Source organism: Neophocaena asiaeorientalis, unplaced genomic scaffold (genome assembly GCF_003031525.2).
Source record: "Neophocaena asiaeorientalis asiaeorientalis breed wild unplaced genomic scaffold, Neophocaena_asiaeorientalis_V1.1 scaffold256, whole genome shotgun sequence".
NCBI classification, from domain to species: Eukaryota; Metazoa; Chordata; class Mammalia; order Artiodactyla; family Phocoenidae; genus Neophocaena; species Neophocaena asiaeorientalis.
The window spans coordinates 7,969,946-7,985,737 of NW_020185324.1; positions in this window are offsets into that span (position 1 = coordinate 7,969,946).

Here is a 15,792-nt window from a genome sequence, read left to right on the forward strand (position 1 = left end):
GTTTCCATCCTTATTTTCTGTCTGGATGATCTGTCCATTATTGAGAGTGAAACAATTGTAGCTTGGTACCAAATTTAATAGTTGATATTACAGATCCTAACTATTATTATATATCTGTATACTTCTTTTAGTTCAGTTAGTATTTGCTCAATATATTTAGGTGCTTTGATGTTTGGTGTATAAATATTTGATATAACTATCTTCTTGATGGATTGACCTCTTTATCATTATATAATGACTTTCTTTTTCATTTTTTGTACCATTTTTAGTCTTTTTCTGATATGAGTTCTAGCTATCCCAGCTTTTTGTTGTTGTTGTTACTGTTCCTTAAAATATCTTTTTCCATCCTTTCATTCTCAGTCTATGTGTGTTTTTAAAGCTAAAGTGACTCTCTGGGTAGACAGCATATTATTTAATCTTTTTTTTTATACATTCAGCTATTCTATATCTTTTGACTAGAGAACTTTATCCATTTACATTTAAAGTAAATGTAAAAGAAGCCAATCTGAAAAAGTTAAATAAACACTGTATGTTTTTTACTGTATGACGTCTGAAAAAGGCAAAAGACCAGTGTTTGGCAGGGGTTGGGTGAAGGGAGGGATGAATAGGTAGAGCACAGAGGATTTTTAGGTTAGTAAAAATACTCTGTATGAGACGATAATGATGAATACATGTCATTGTACATTTGTCCAAAGCCCTAGAATGTACAGCACCAAGAGCGAACTGTAATGTAAACTGTGGACTTTGGATGATTATGATGTGTCAGTATAGGTTCATTAATTGTAAAAAAAATGTTTATCACTCTGGTTGGGAATGTTGATAATAAAGGAGGCTACGCATGTGTGAAGGCAGGGTATATACGAGAAATCTCTGTACCTACCCTTTAGTTTTCTCTGAACCTTAAACTGCACTATAAAGTCAAAATTAAAAAAAAAAAAAAATCGTAGGTGCTCTTTGTAGAATGGTTAGAAGACACAAATTATATAGAAAGTATAAAGACAAACTGTATAAAGAAATGACCATTACCATTATTTTATTGTGTTATCTTCCCCACTTTTTTTTTTAATGCTCCTTGTGGACTTTGAAGTAAGATATGCATGATTTGAATACTAACCCAAATACTACTATCTGTGGATCTTGGGTGACTTGTTGAACTTCCCTGAGCCTCTTTTTCCTCCTCTGTAAAATGAAAATACTACTCAGCAATCTAAATTTTATCACACATGTTTATCATCAATTAAATCACCAATTAGATTAGGCCAACTCCTATTTGTGTTTAAAGACTCCACTTAAATGTAACTTACCCCAGGAAGCTGTATTTGGAAATACTCAGTGACACACATATGATCAACATATGAACAGACAGTGAAGCAACCAGAGCCCCTAACATGGTGCTTGACTCATGCCTGTGTTTGATACATGGAAATTACTACTCTTATTATTATTTCAAGATTTTATATATAAGCTCCAAAGTGAGTATTTCCCCATCTTATTATGAAGTGAAACAAATTAAAGAATTTTAAAAAGGAAAATGAAGTATAAATGGAGATTTTTTTCTCCATCTTTGAAACCTGGTTTCAGAATTTTAATATGGAGTCACTCTCTCAGTGTTTGAGAACATCATTCTTAGACTTGGAGAACCTAGAAATAAAGAATCTCTAATTGGAAGGCATCATAGGTCTTCATTAGTCTAACTCACTCCCATTGAGAAATCCTTTGGATAGTGTTATTAACAAATGATCACTTGGGCCAGATATGGCTGCTTCCAGTGACAGGGACCTCACTACTAGCTATTTTTGCTAGAGGAACTATGCTCTCTTCTGTACTTTTGAAAGGACTAGAGCTGTGTGTGATTCCAATGTAAACTGACAATAAAAGAGACAAATTACCATAACTGGCTGTTTCAGTTATGAAGATTAAATAGCCTTTTATTGCAGATGTTTACCAAGGAAAATGCTCCCCAGTGGAAGACTAAGGAGTTAAGATAGATTTGATGAGGGTTTTAATTGCTGTTATGTAAGTGGTAATGGAAAGGTTTTATTAAATGTCACACAAGAGTCAATCGATAGTTTAAAAGAGAAAAGCTTCTCTCTAATATAGACCTCAGGCTTTTCCACCAGTAGTTTGTCAGCAGGGGCAGTTCTATCAGCAACCACAAATATTTATCAAGTACCCAGTGTGCATATGGCAATATCATAAATGTGACGGGGGCTGTTGGGGATTAGAAAAAATAAGCCCATGCTGCAGAGGATCTAATGATTTGAAGCAAGCAAATAGCTACCATGGAAACCAAAATAAATATAGATATATGCATTTGTATAGACATATATATGCATTCTACTAAACAGCAATTCAATATACAACATAAAGAGGCAGAATAAGAGATACATTAAAATTAAATATTTATAAAAATAGCATTTTCTTTTCAAAATAGTTTGCCACAAAGATTTTTGTTCCTTTATTTGTTTTCCTAGTATTACAATGGAAAAAGCATTTGGCTGGAAGACAGAACACTTGGGTTCTAGTCTATCACTACCTACCTATAACTGGGGCACTTCTTTAATTTCTCTGGGTCTGAGTGTTCATCTGTAAAATGCAGCTTTGGATAAAGTTCTGAGGACTTTTTGCTAGCTCTAAGATTCATTGATTCTATGAAGGACTAAGCAACCTCGGTATAGGCATATAATAATGTGTGTTACAAAATTATTTTACACAATTTTTAGTACTCCATTCATTGCATAAAGTACATGCATGCTAAGATGAGAATTCTGTTTCTCACAAAATGCATATATTTTAAAACTAAAATAGAAACTTGATCAGTAGATCATAGTTGGTATTTCCCAGATCCCCAAACTTCTGCAAGATTATCTAAAACAATTTTTATCAAATTCAGCATACTGTCAAACTTGTCTCTTTCTGTTGGTGTCACACTCTCCTAACTACTCAGTGAGCTATGTTGATAAGTAAAAAGCACATTTGCTTTTGAAAAAGAGCTAATCCTTCTTAAAATGGGTGATGGTAGAGAGCATGAATCATTCTGTGCCATTTTGTAGTTTTTGTGTGATCTATCACAACTGAATCAGAAACTTGACCTCTGTAAAGAAGTGGCTGACTTTCAGAGGTTATTGGATTTAGAGTGGGAATGCCTGCATTCAAGTCCCAACTCTACCATTCTTTAGATCTGTGGCCTTAAGAACATTGTTTCCCTCTCTGAGTCTCTTTACCCAGTTTAAAGGGCATGGGTCTTTGTATTGGGCTGGCCAAAAAGTTCGTTCGGGTTTTTCCATAACGTCTTTCGGAAAACCCGAATGAACTTTTGGGCCAACCCAATATTGAAAGTGAGATAATCTACAGATCTACAGATAATCTACTACAAGTAATCATACCTTTGGAGGTTATTACTTTTGTGATTTTAGATATTTGAGATTTTTTTCTAGGATCAAAAGGATTTGTTGAGCTCTTATTCCATGCTAGACATTATGCTAGTCAATTTCACTAAGAACCTCTCATTTAATCCAGAAGAGCTGCAACCAGATTAAAGATTGAACTGATATAAAATAATTTATGAGGATTTGGTGAAAGTGAAAATGATGGTTAGTGGGTTACTGCTTTTGAGGAGGAACCTGCTATAGCTTCCCACTTTCAGTATTTGCCATGGATAACAGCTTTGGAAACAAAAAAATGCTGTTCATGGATTAACTCAGTTTAGTTGCTAGGAATACAGTAAAGTGTCACTGCATTTTCAACCCATTCTCTCTAGCCCCCAAGATCTAGCATGATCTAAAAGCCACCTACCAGCAGCTATGTTTATACAGGTTAGAGGGCTGTGTTAGAGTCATTTTCAATGGAAAGGATGTCAGAACCAGCAGGAGATGCACAAAGTAAGTAAAGAATAGCCTGAAATGTGCTTCTGGATCAATTATTTAACAAACACAGTTTACTTCCTCTTCAGAGTATAATAAACATGGTAATTCTTTTCTGAAAGATGACTATAAATGAAGGGAAAATTATGAATATGCCTACTATGTGCCAGGCACTTTATTAGAAACAAAGCAATTTATATACAGTATTTAATTCTGTCCCCTCAGCAATCCTAAGAAGTGGTTATTCCTAATGTTTCATTCATAGGTGAAGGAACTAAGGCTTAGGAAAATAAGTCACACAGCTGAAATAGTGGGATTTAAACCTACGTCTCCATTGTAATCCCAAACCCAAGACTATTTCTGGGCATGCTTTCAGGTTCCCAGTAGATGGATGACTTCTCACCTATCCACTGGCTCACTATCATTTCGGTTCTACTCTATGAGTAGGAAAGGAGTTCCTGTAAAGGGACTCTAGAATGTTCTCATCTCGAGTGTATTGCTTTCTGTAAACACACATTTAGAATTTCATTGGAATTTGGCTTAAAGCTGGTTTCCTCTGTTAAAAATTTCCCCAAGAAGGACCAACAATATGTTATCAGCCTCAGGATGTGTGGTACATTAGATCATGGTTCCCCTTTTCTTCATGCCCTCCCTGTAGAATTGTATATCCATACCCTTTGCCATGTGACCTTGAAGTTCTTCCCTTTAAAAGTAGAGTTTCTTTCCATTAGCTTGATGTCAAGTTTGGCCATGAAACTTTCTTTGACCAGTGGAATGTGGAAGAAGTGATGGTGTGCCAGTGTGGCCCACACTGTGTGGAATATTACCACATGTCCTGTTGTACTCCTACCTGTCACCACAAGGAGAACATGCCTGGGTTTCTGCTGGTCCAAAGAGGATGAGAGAAATGTGGAGCAGACCTGAGCCCAAACTGCAGCCTAAAGCAGAGCTGCCTGTAGACCCAGAATAAATGGTTTTTAATGGAAGCCACTGAGATTTAGGATGTAATATAGCATTATCATCCCAATAGTTAAATAGTAATGTGAATGAATGAATTGGGTTCTGTTTAAAGGAAAGTCTTGGTAGGAAAGAGAGTAAAGAGAGCAGGATGCTGGCTGTCTTCTGGTAAAGGAAGTGAAGAAAAAGTCAGAGAAGATGATTAGTGTAGGAAAAAGCAGAAGAAGAAGGCCCCCAAAATGACAAAATGCATATCAGGTCTTTGGAGACTGGTGGGTCAGAGAGCAGGGACCTATTGTGTGACTTGGTGCTTCCTTGAAACCTTTATGACAAAAGATGAACGTCCTCTGGTATAAAGACAATTGGGAGTGACAGAGGCATTGAAATATGTAGGCAAACTCTGGAACTGGTAACTCACACTTCATGTTCAGAGGCAAAAAGAATTTAATAGATTAGAGAATCTCCACATTTAATCTCCTGCTCTCTAGCTAAAATTATGGCGCTGTAGGGTAAAGCAGGATGTCTGAAAATTATCTGTGGCAAGTTTTGTGTTTAAAGAGAAGGTTCCAAATGAGGGGGAAATAGTGTGCTTTTTTTCTTCTGAAATGACTTTATTTCTGTAGTGCTCTAATAAGCATGCTTTCCTTGATGGGCTAATGGCTGGCTGCATTATGTGTGTTTGTTTCTCTACTGCTCTTCAGAGCTGCATACAATAGCACTTCAGATAATGGCTGTGATGTAATTGCCATTACACAGATGTTATTTGGTCAGATGCCACTCATCTCTCTGGCTCCTAAACATCTGATCTCCATAGCATCCCACATTGTCATTCAGGTGGGAAGAAGCAGAATTTCTGAAGCTCATTTCTTTTTCCAAAACCTGCTTCTTAAAAAAATGACAGTAAGTGCTGCCTTCCTTGGGAAGAAAAAAACAAACTCTCTGGAGAGAAACATAACATTCCATTTGCAGAGGACTGACTAAATTAATCTTCCGTTATCTACCTGAAGAACTACCAGGCCACCATAAAATATGATAATGTTTATCTATATTTACTGATTTGAAAATATATACATTTCCAATTGATTCGTTTCAAAAGCTCATTGATAAACAGCATATGTAGTATGGTTTTTATTATACAATAATGTGTGTGTATATATGGGTAGAAAAGAATATAAATTAATAATATTCAAAGCCAACAGCCTTAAAGAGGCCAAGATTTTATTAGTGGTTACACCTGAGTGATAGGATTTTATAAGATTTAAACTTGTATCTTATACTTTTTCCAGTCTTCTTTTTGCAATGAGTACTGCTTTCTGTAATCAAAGAAATAAATATTTTAGTTTCAAAAAATAAATGAAGGGCATGTCTGTAACTTTTTATGAAATGTCATAAGTATTTTACCTTACTCAAAATAATATAAAGCTGCTCTTTTCCTTCACATATGACTAGAGTAGAGGTAAGTTATTATAAATGGACTAGGATGATTTGTAGAGCTTTGGAAAGGCCACTAGACACCTGCTACTTAAGCATGATAGACACTGTAAAATATGCTTTGTTGGGTTACATTTAAATACCTTTCCTTGCAAAGGTGAAAGTACAGTTAATCATTCATTCAACAAATATATATTCAACATCTAGAGCAAGGTACTGTTCTTTGTACTGGAGGAATAATAACACTCTATATTTGCTTTCTAATATTCATCCTATGCGTTATCATTTATTGTCCTCATGGTATGAGGTGAACCAGGCCAATGTATGATCACTTTTCAGATGAATGAACCAAGGATCAGATAGTGAAATGACTTGTTTACATCGGCAGGGCACCACCTCTCTCCAGATTTAGCTGCCTTATCGCTGGTCTCTCAGTCCAGTGTTCTTGGCACTCCAAACTTCATCAAAGCAATGGGAGTCTCTTTTATTTTTATATTATTTTCCTACCTAACTGTAGTTGCCTTTTGAACTCAGCTTTCCACTTAAGGGATGTTGCTGTCTAAACAACTGGGAACAGTCACCTGGAATTGGATTCGCTTTTCAGATGGATTACACTGGCAAAATCTGACTGGTCATTAATATTTTATGAACGAGTTTATAAGAGTGTCTTGACAGCAAGCTGAGAGGAGGTAGAGGAAGAGGGCAGAAAGCAGGACACCAGGATGGCAGATAGGAGCAGTAATCTCCTGGAAGCCAGTGGCAGCATGGGTGACTTGGATTCTGAAGTAACCACGTTTGTTGATTCTCCATCATCCGGTCCATCCCAGAGATTAGTGTAAACTGGTCCGTGCAATCCCTTTCCCTTACCTAGTAATTTGTTTAGGAAGTAACAAGCAACCCAATTCTGGCAAGTAAGACATGAGAGAAAAATCTATTTGGAGCCTCATCTATCAAGTAGACACAAAGAAGTTTCCCTAATTCTTCCTCTCAATGTTTCTGTGAAGGAAGGTAAAACATGGAGCTGCTGCAGCCATTTTATGGCCAAGAGAAACTAACTTGAGGTCATAGTTCATGGAAGGAATTTAGTGATGGCCTGGATGAGCCACTGAATCAGTAAGCCTTGAACTCTGAGTTGTTGACATCCTGTTATATGAGATAACTCATTTCCTCGTAGCTGAAGCCCATCACACTTATGGTGTTCTGATATTTGCTGCTGAAACTTTCAAACTGATGTAGTTTCCTAGGAGAGGAAAGTGGAGTTATAAGAGGGCAAAGTAGGAAGGCCCTGATAATAAAAACTCTTATTTCAATTTTTCCCAGAAATGGTCCTTCATGGCAATACATTGCAACATAGAACAGTGTAGATTAGAACTTCTCAAACAATGTAGAGTCTCTAGGGAAGTTTGTTAAGATTCAGATTCAGATTCAGTAACTAGCTTCCAAGTGATACTGGTGTTGCTGGTCTAGAGCAAGATTGTAGAGAGCAAGGAATTGGATGTGGAAACCATACATATTGATTTAAGCTCTAAAAGCCTTCTCATCATATGAAGGTAGTAACTCATAAATTCTAAATCACTCTGTAAGACCTATTAGTGATGATGATGATGATGATGATGATGATGATGATTAGGGTGATGATGATGCCAATGATGAAAACGGTCACTGCATCTGCATAAAGATGATGGGTACAGTGAGGTGAATAAGAACGTGGAATCTGGAATTAGCGAAATAGGACCAAATCCTGGCTGTACCTCTTATTAACTGCATGACCTCAGGTAAATTACTTAACATCTTCCAGTTTCCTTATTAGCAATATGGATGTGTTAATGATACCAACCTAATAGAGGTATTCTGGAGATGGAGTGAGGTAATAAATACACACGGTGCTTAGAGGTACCTGGTAAATAGTCAGTGTTCTACTAATAGCAGCAGCAGCAGTAGTAATATCTTGTGCATAAAGTTTCCCTTTGATTATCTTACTTCTGTTGTGACCAAACTCCTCTATGCATTGAAACTTTTGTTTGAATGTTCTCTACTGTTTCTCCTAAAATGAAACTTGGTTTCACCCTAGTAATCCCACTTCTGTTCACTGATCCTTGATAGCCAGCATGGAAAACGGCATAACCCAAGAGTCTTACTATAAGCTGGTTAAGGCCACATATAAAATCGAGAAGAGTATAAAAACAGTCCTTATTTGGGGATTACATTGGCTCATTCCAACCCCCTCTGGAACCACAGAAGGGAGGAGATTCTGACCCACCCAGCACTCTGCATGACAATTCTGTAGACAGCAGAAAAACTGTACCCATTGGACTTTTCCTATCATCTCTTCCCCTTTTTCTGTTCCCATTGTTTTCCTCATCTTCTCTCCTCTACAAATGAAATACCAGAACTTAGCGCTTCCAAACCTATCTATCACTTTGCTCACCTCACACCTCTTGAGGTTTTTCCTTACCTCCCCCGCCCCACGCATCAGGTTCCTTCTGGCTTTTTTGGGTCCTCAAATGCCCTCTAACCCAACTATTTCAATACTACTCTCTCAGTTGCTTTAGGACTTCCTACTCCCTTGCTCTTCAGTAATGCTCCTCTGTCAATCCCCAACCTGGGCCACAACCATAATTCTGTTTCTCTACTCTTAAGTTCTGAGCTTCACTGGAGAAACTTAAATAACAACCAAACCAAGACACTGATTAGAATCAGTATCAAATGGACCCTTGTCAATTCCCTGTCACATTCCCCACACTAGCTGTTTCAAACATCTTCCCACATTTTTCAGGCCTCTGACATGATTCCTTTTTCTTAGAGCAGTGTTTCTTTAATATTAATGTACGAATGCATCTCCTGGGAACCTTGTTAAAATGAAATGTCAACAACTGATGCTGAAATTGGTTTAGAAACCAGTCTTTTGAGTAGGAATGTCTTAGTTTTCATCCCCTTATGCTTTCTCTGGAACTTTGGTCAAAAAACTATTTTCCTTTTGTCTTACATCTTCAATTTCTTCTTCACAGTCTCCCTCCTCTAGACCCACAAGCATAGTCAAGTCTAGCAAATATAAGCTTTTATTAACTTCACTATTCCTTAAAGTAGCATTTCTCAAAATGTGTTCTATGGAACAATAATTTTTCATTAGTATTTCATAGTATTCCATGCAAAAACTGGATTCTATGTCAAATACATTTGGAAATGTTAGATAAAACATAGTGCAAAAATTTCTTTAGACAGTGTTTTCTACATGTAATTCCTTAAGCACCAACTCTGGAATTATTTTAGTAAATACGATTCTAGAACTCTTACTTACTTCACTCAGTATGACAATCTCTAGGTCCATCCATTTTGCTGCAAATGGCATTATTTCTTTCTTTTTTATGGCCGAGTAGTATTCCATTGTGTATATGTTCCACATCTTCTTTACCCACTCCTCTGTCGATGGACATTTAGGTTGCTTCCATGTCTTGGCTATTGTAAATAGTGCTGCATTGAACATTGGGGTGCAGGTATCTTTTTGAATTACAGTTTTCTCCAGATATATGCTTAGGAGTGGGATTGCCCTCCTATGCCCTCCATATGGTAGCCCTATATTTAGTTTTTTAAGGAACCTCCATACTGTTCTGCATAATGGTTATACCAACTTACATTCCCACCAACAGTATAGGAGGGTTCCCTTTTCTCTACACCCTCTGCAGCATTTATTGTTTGTAGGTTTTTGATGATGGCTATTCTGACTGGTGTGAGGTGATACCTCATTATAGTTTCGATTTGCATTTCTCTAATAATTAGTAATGTTGAACATCTTTTCATGTGCTTTTTGGCCATCTGTATGTCTTCTTTGGAGAAATATCTATTTAGATCTTCCACCCATTTTTTGATTGGGCTGTTTCTTTTTTTGATATTGAGCTGCATGAGCTGTTTATATATTTTGGAGATTAATCCCTTGTCAGTCATATGGTATTACTTACATGTGGAATCTAAAATAATGGTACAAGTGAACTTATTTACGAAACAGAAATAGAGTTACAGATGGAGAAAACAGACTTGTGATTACCAGGGGGAAAGTGGGGGGTGAGGGATAAATTGGGAGATTGGGATTGACATATACACACTACTATATATGAAATGGATAACTAATAAGGACCTACTGTATAGCACAGGGGACTCTCCCCAATGCTGTGTAATGACCTATATTGGAATAGAATCTAAAAAAGAGTGGATATATGTATATGTATATCTGATTCACTTTGCTGTACAGCAGAAACTAACACAACATTGTAAATCAACTATACTCCAATAAAACTTAAAAAAAAAAAAGAGGAGTGCAAAAAATACTACTCTAGAACTACCATCTCAATTGACCTTTCTTTTCAAGGCACAACTTCTCCAAACCATAGTGTACGCAGATTGCCTCAAGTCCATTAGCACCTATTGAGTCAGGAAGCCCTTGCTCGTCAGCTTTTGCTCACTCTTCAAATGAAACGGTTCCTTCAAATAAAATGATCATATTCCCTTTTACTAACCAATTTTTTTAAATTACATATTCCTGTATGTAACACAGACATATAGGGGAAAGTAAGAAAGTAAAAATTATCCATAATCTCATTACCCATATATAACCATGGTTAACATTGTTTTACATATCCTTCCAACCTTCTGTCCACATATGTATGTTAATGAATATACACGCATACCGTATGCTTATATATGTACATAATATATGTGTGTATATATATATATATATATATATATGTTCATACACTATGTACAAATATTTGTATACATATATCTGTATGTGTGGGTATATATATAATATATATAAGTACGTGCATGTATATATACACACATATACACACACAAATGTATTGTGTGTCTGAATAGTATATATCGAGTAACAAGTTAAACAGTTTTTCTCTTAACAGTGGCTATCACAATTCCTTTAAGGCATAGAATAGTTCCTACTTTTGACAACTACTTTAGTAAGTGCTTGGAGTAGAAGGTGAGCTCCTGACGGGGGAGGAAGCTGCTTTCTTTAACAGAGGGGAAAGTATTTGTCCTTTTCTTGAGACTTTGGGAAGAGTCATAGTGATGAGAGGGGAAAGGGAAGAGGAGTTGTGGGTAGCACAAAACTCTTTGCTGTGTGGTATTATTCTCTCTTGAGCCTTCAAACATTTAAGAATGCCTGAGCAGCTTCATTTTGTAGCAGCTGGTGGAGGAACTGAGTTTCTTGTTTACCTTCACACGGTACAGCACCCGGTACAGATAGTACATGAGGGTACAAGAGCCCAGGCACAGAGAAGGATATGAAGACAAAATCACCCAGGTTACTACATGCATATCTTGGGAAGGATTTAAATATCCATAGGTGTTAGAGTCGCAGGTTTAAAGGCAAGATTACTTATATGTTTGAAAACAAATGAGCAGCCACCCCTAACACTGGGAAGATAAAGTATATGTTTAAGTATTATATGACTTATTGTATATTCCTTTGCAAAAAATGATATCAAACACTATAATGTGTTTCGTATCCTGAAAACCAGGTTTTCAATTTTATTGGATGGACCAGCCATTGATTTTTCAGCAACCTAGTCTTTTTTTTTTTTTTTTTTTTTTTTTTGCGGTACGCGGGCCTCTCACTGTTGTGGCCTCTCCCGTGGCAGAGCACAGGCTCCGGATGCGCAGGCTCAGCGGCCATGGCTCACGGGCCCAGCCGCTCTGCGGCATGTGGGATCTTCCCGGACCGAGGCACGAACCCGTGTCCCCTGCATCGGCAGGCGGACTCTCAACCACTGCGCCACCAGGGAAGCCCCAGCAACCTAGTCTTAATATGCAAATGCAATTTTATATAAGTGGTTTTGATAAAGCTGTTAAAAATCTGACCATATCATATCAACTTTAATAAGTTTGATTCTCGGGTTCAATAACACTGATAATATGTTAATCTTAGGCCTTGTGGTGATGCCTCAGCATTACAGTCCAGCTCTCTCTACCCTATTCCAATCTTTTGATCCTCATCTTTTCCTATCCATCCCTTCCTCTCCTACCTCCCCTAAAGAGATTGCAAAACCACATACACCATAAGCTCTAGGCACACTCAGGTACTTAGCAGCTACTAAATGGCAAAGCCTTTCAATACCCCTTGTGTTCTTGTTGTCTGGAATACCCGTCTCCTCAGTATCCACCTGTCTATTTGAAAAAGCCTTTCTTCAGTCTCTCCACGCGAAATGGATAGTTCAATTTTCTCAACTTTCCAAGCATTTAATTTATATCTTTATTATAGCAGTTATCATGTTATCTTTTTATTATTTGTTTACATGCGTTCTTCTGGCCTGGAGGTGGGAGGGGAGATAATTCAATATTATAAAATATGAACACATTCTGAATCTATTTATGATTACTAATAACCATAATGCCAAAGCTAATGTGATGATTATAATATGCTATTACACGTAGCAATAGAACTCTGCCCCAACTATTACGCCTGCACAAATGTGCTTAGGCTTTCTCTCTCTCTTGCTTTCTTCTTATTTAGCAGTTGGATAATGCTCTGAGGTCTGTTATGCCATACATTTTCCTCTCAAACACAGTGGATCTCAAACATGAACTTGCATATTAAGTATCTGGGTATTTAGTTAAAGTACAGATTCTGATGCAGTAGATCTGGAGTGAATCCTGAGAGTATGCATTTCTAATATGCTCCCCAAAGAGACCAACACAAGTGACCTTTACGTCCTAGAAAACGTGTCCATTGTTGTGAATTAAATGAGTGCTAAGGCCTGGCAGAAAATTTATGCATGAAGAATTTATATCTCAGATGAGGTTTGGGTTCTAAAATCAGCCAACACTACATATAGTTAAAATTATCTTTGAAAATATCATAGGAAGTTGCCGTGGTGGAGAAGGGCACAATAAGGGAACAGTTTTCTCAATAAGTTCAGTATATCTTTAGGTTGATCCTTCAGTGTTTGACACCTGACAAAGGATCAGTGAAATGCACATAATTAACTGGTTCTATCCAGACTGTGCACCCAAGCCTTACAGTCCAACACTCTCTATGTCTGGCTAATATTTAAAACCGGAAAAACAATTTTGATCAACATGGTATGGAGAGTTTATTCACTGTCTTGTCTGCAGAAATTTGATAATTCTTTGGTTGAGTGCCATGTGAAGGAGTCCGTTTACAGGTAGAGATCATGTGGCATAAAAATAAATAAATGATAAATAGTTAAACAGATAAATATCTTAAAACACTAGAATTATAATGCTTACTCTCTGAGAAGCATGTGGGAACTAAGCCTGCTGTGTGAAAAATATCTTCTAACCTCCCATCTCATGTTCATTCTTGGGTATAGGTTTACTGAGCAGAATGGCAATCAGAACTCACGCTACGTGAGTTGTATTGTTGTATTCCTCTCTTCCTTTTTCTATTTTTGACCGAAAGAGTATAGTCAAATATGTATAAATTATATGCTTGTAGTCCCAGTGTTCTCGTGATATTGATGCCAAACACATGTAAGCTTTTTATGTATTCCTGCCATCTATAGATTGAGATTAAAAGTTTAGGATTTCTCAAACAGACAGCCTGTAAGCCAAGGCCTGCAAAGCAGTGGAGCGGAATATGGAAAGCCTGTCATAGACTATTGAAAATGAAATAAATGTATTTCTGCTGAAATCCATAAACCTGTCGTTTTCAGTTCCCAAAGATAAGCCAATATAGGAAAGTACATGATTTTTTCATAATTCCTTATCCTTTTTATGGACTATTTTTTGTTAAAAGAACTGGATAGCTATTCAACCTTTATTGTCATTTGGTTCCTGTTCTCTCTTTAGGGTGTAGTTGATCATGAGTATTAGGCACTTCTAGAATGTTCATTTTACCTTTACAAATAACAGTGAAATTGAAAACTTTTATGTCACTCTAATGGAGCCCAATGAACTTTTGAGGCATGTGATTAAAGACTAGGCAGTAATCAATTTTCCTATAGTCTATTTCCATACTTATCCCTTGCTTTCTCTACCAGATATATTGCTCTACCAAATCAATAGAATTTTTGTAAAAGAACATACTTCTAAAATAAAATGCATTAGTCCCTCTTACTTCCTAATCCCAGAGTCAGACTGGACTAACAACCTGTTCTTAATGTCTCTGAGCAAGCTAATCCTGCCTCCTACCTAAGGGTGCTGGGGAGATGATTGAAAATATTGAGATATAAAAACACACTGGAGCTATAATAAACAACTCAGCAATATGCCTTCTAAGGTGGACAGATTCTTGGTAGGCAGTCCTAATTACTGCAGTCTCTTTTAGGTGTTCTAATGCACTCGGCTGAATTATGCACCACACTGCTTCTGAATGACACAGCCATTTCTGACTCCATTAATATGGAAGATTTCAGCCAAATGCTCTTAAACGATAGCTTCTCTTTATTTGTAATTTCAGACTCTATTGATTTCCTTCTGTTCCCTTCATTATGATTTCAATTGATTACCTTGGCAACTGCAATAACAATGATTGCACTTGACACTGTCTGAGACTCTTAAGATGGTATTTGAATAGGAATGGTATAATTTGGGGGAAAGTGCCTGGAAGAACCTGTCATTAACAGTACACTTACACTTTACTTTTATTGACTTTCCTCTCTTTTGAGTAGGCCCTTGTCACAGAGTTGGCTGTTAACAGGGCTACAGTAGTAGCTGAGATTTCTGCAGCTTTTCAGAGGGTAAAAGATTCTTATTATCAAAGAGAGTGGTATGGGCTTGCATATATAGACACACACATATACACATGAAAATATAGTGTGTGTCTGTGTGTGTGTGTGTGTGTCTGTGTGTAGCTGTTGTCATTTTGCCAGTGCTGCTGGCTCTGTGACTTGCCATTCAGGTCAGCATGCCAGCTGTGGTGGGCATTTTGTGGTGATTGAACTTTTAGGGCATCAGACCTTAGATTAAAGGCTCCAGCCAAGGTTTAATACTATATTCTGAACAATGTCTTTATTAGGCTTTTAAGGAAAAAGAAACAAACAAACTTGCTTTGTGTCATTGTCATACCACAGAATTTAAAATTCAGAGGCTCCATTGTGGATCGCAAAGTGCGAATTTCATGCAAGCTCTTAGGTCTCCACTTTTGCTCAGCTGGCACTTCCTGAAAGAGTGTTTTCTCTATGAGATTCTTGGAGAATAACAGCTATGCAATGGGAAGGCATCTATGTCACACTCTTCTATGTTTCTTTCTTCCAGTGTTGTTTTGAGTAAGTAGCCACCCATTTATCCTGTTGATAATAGCACAAGTCTTCTGAAAGGAGATTTTTGCCAAGTTGCAGGGCAAGAATTTAGGAATACTAAATTTCAGCAATTTCTTTTGAGAGGCCCATGTTCTGTTCGTTCTTTGGAAAAGACATAACACTCTGATTTCCACCAAAATGTTTGGCTTATTTCTCTGAGATTTGCCAGGCAGCCTTAGTGTACCGGGAAGAATCATGAATTAGAACTCCATAGACATGGTTTCCGGGCTCATCTCTGCCGTGGACTATGTGACTTTCTGCAAGTCAATTTA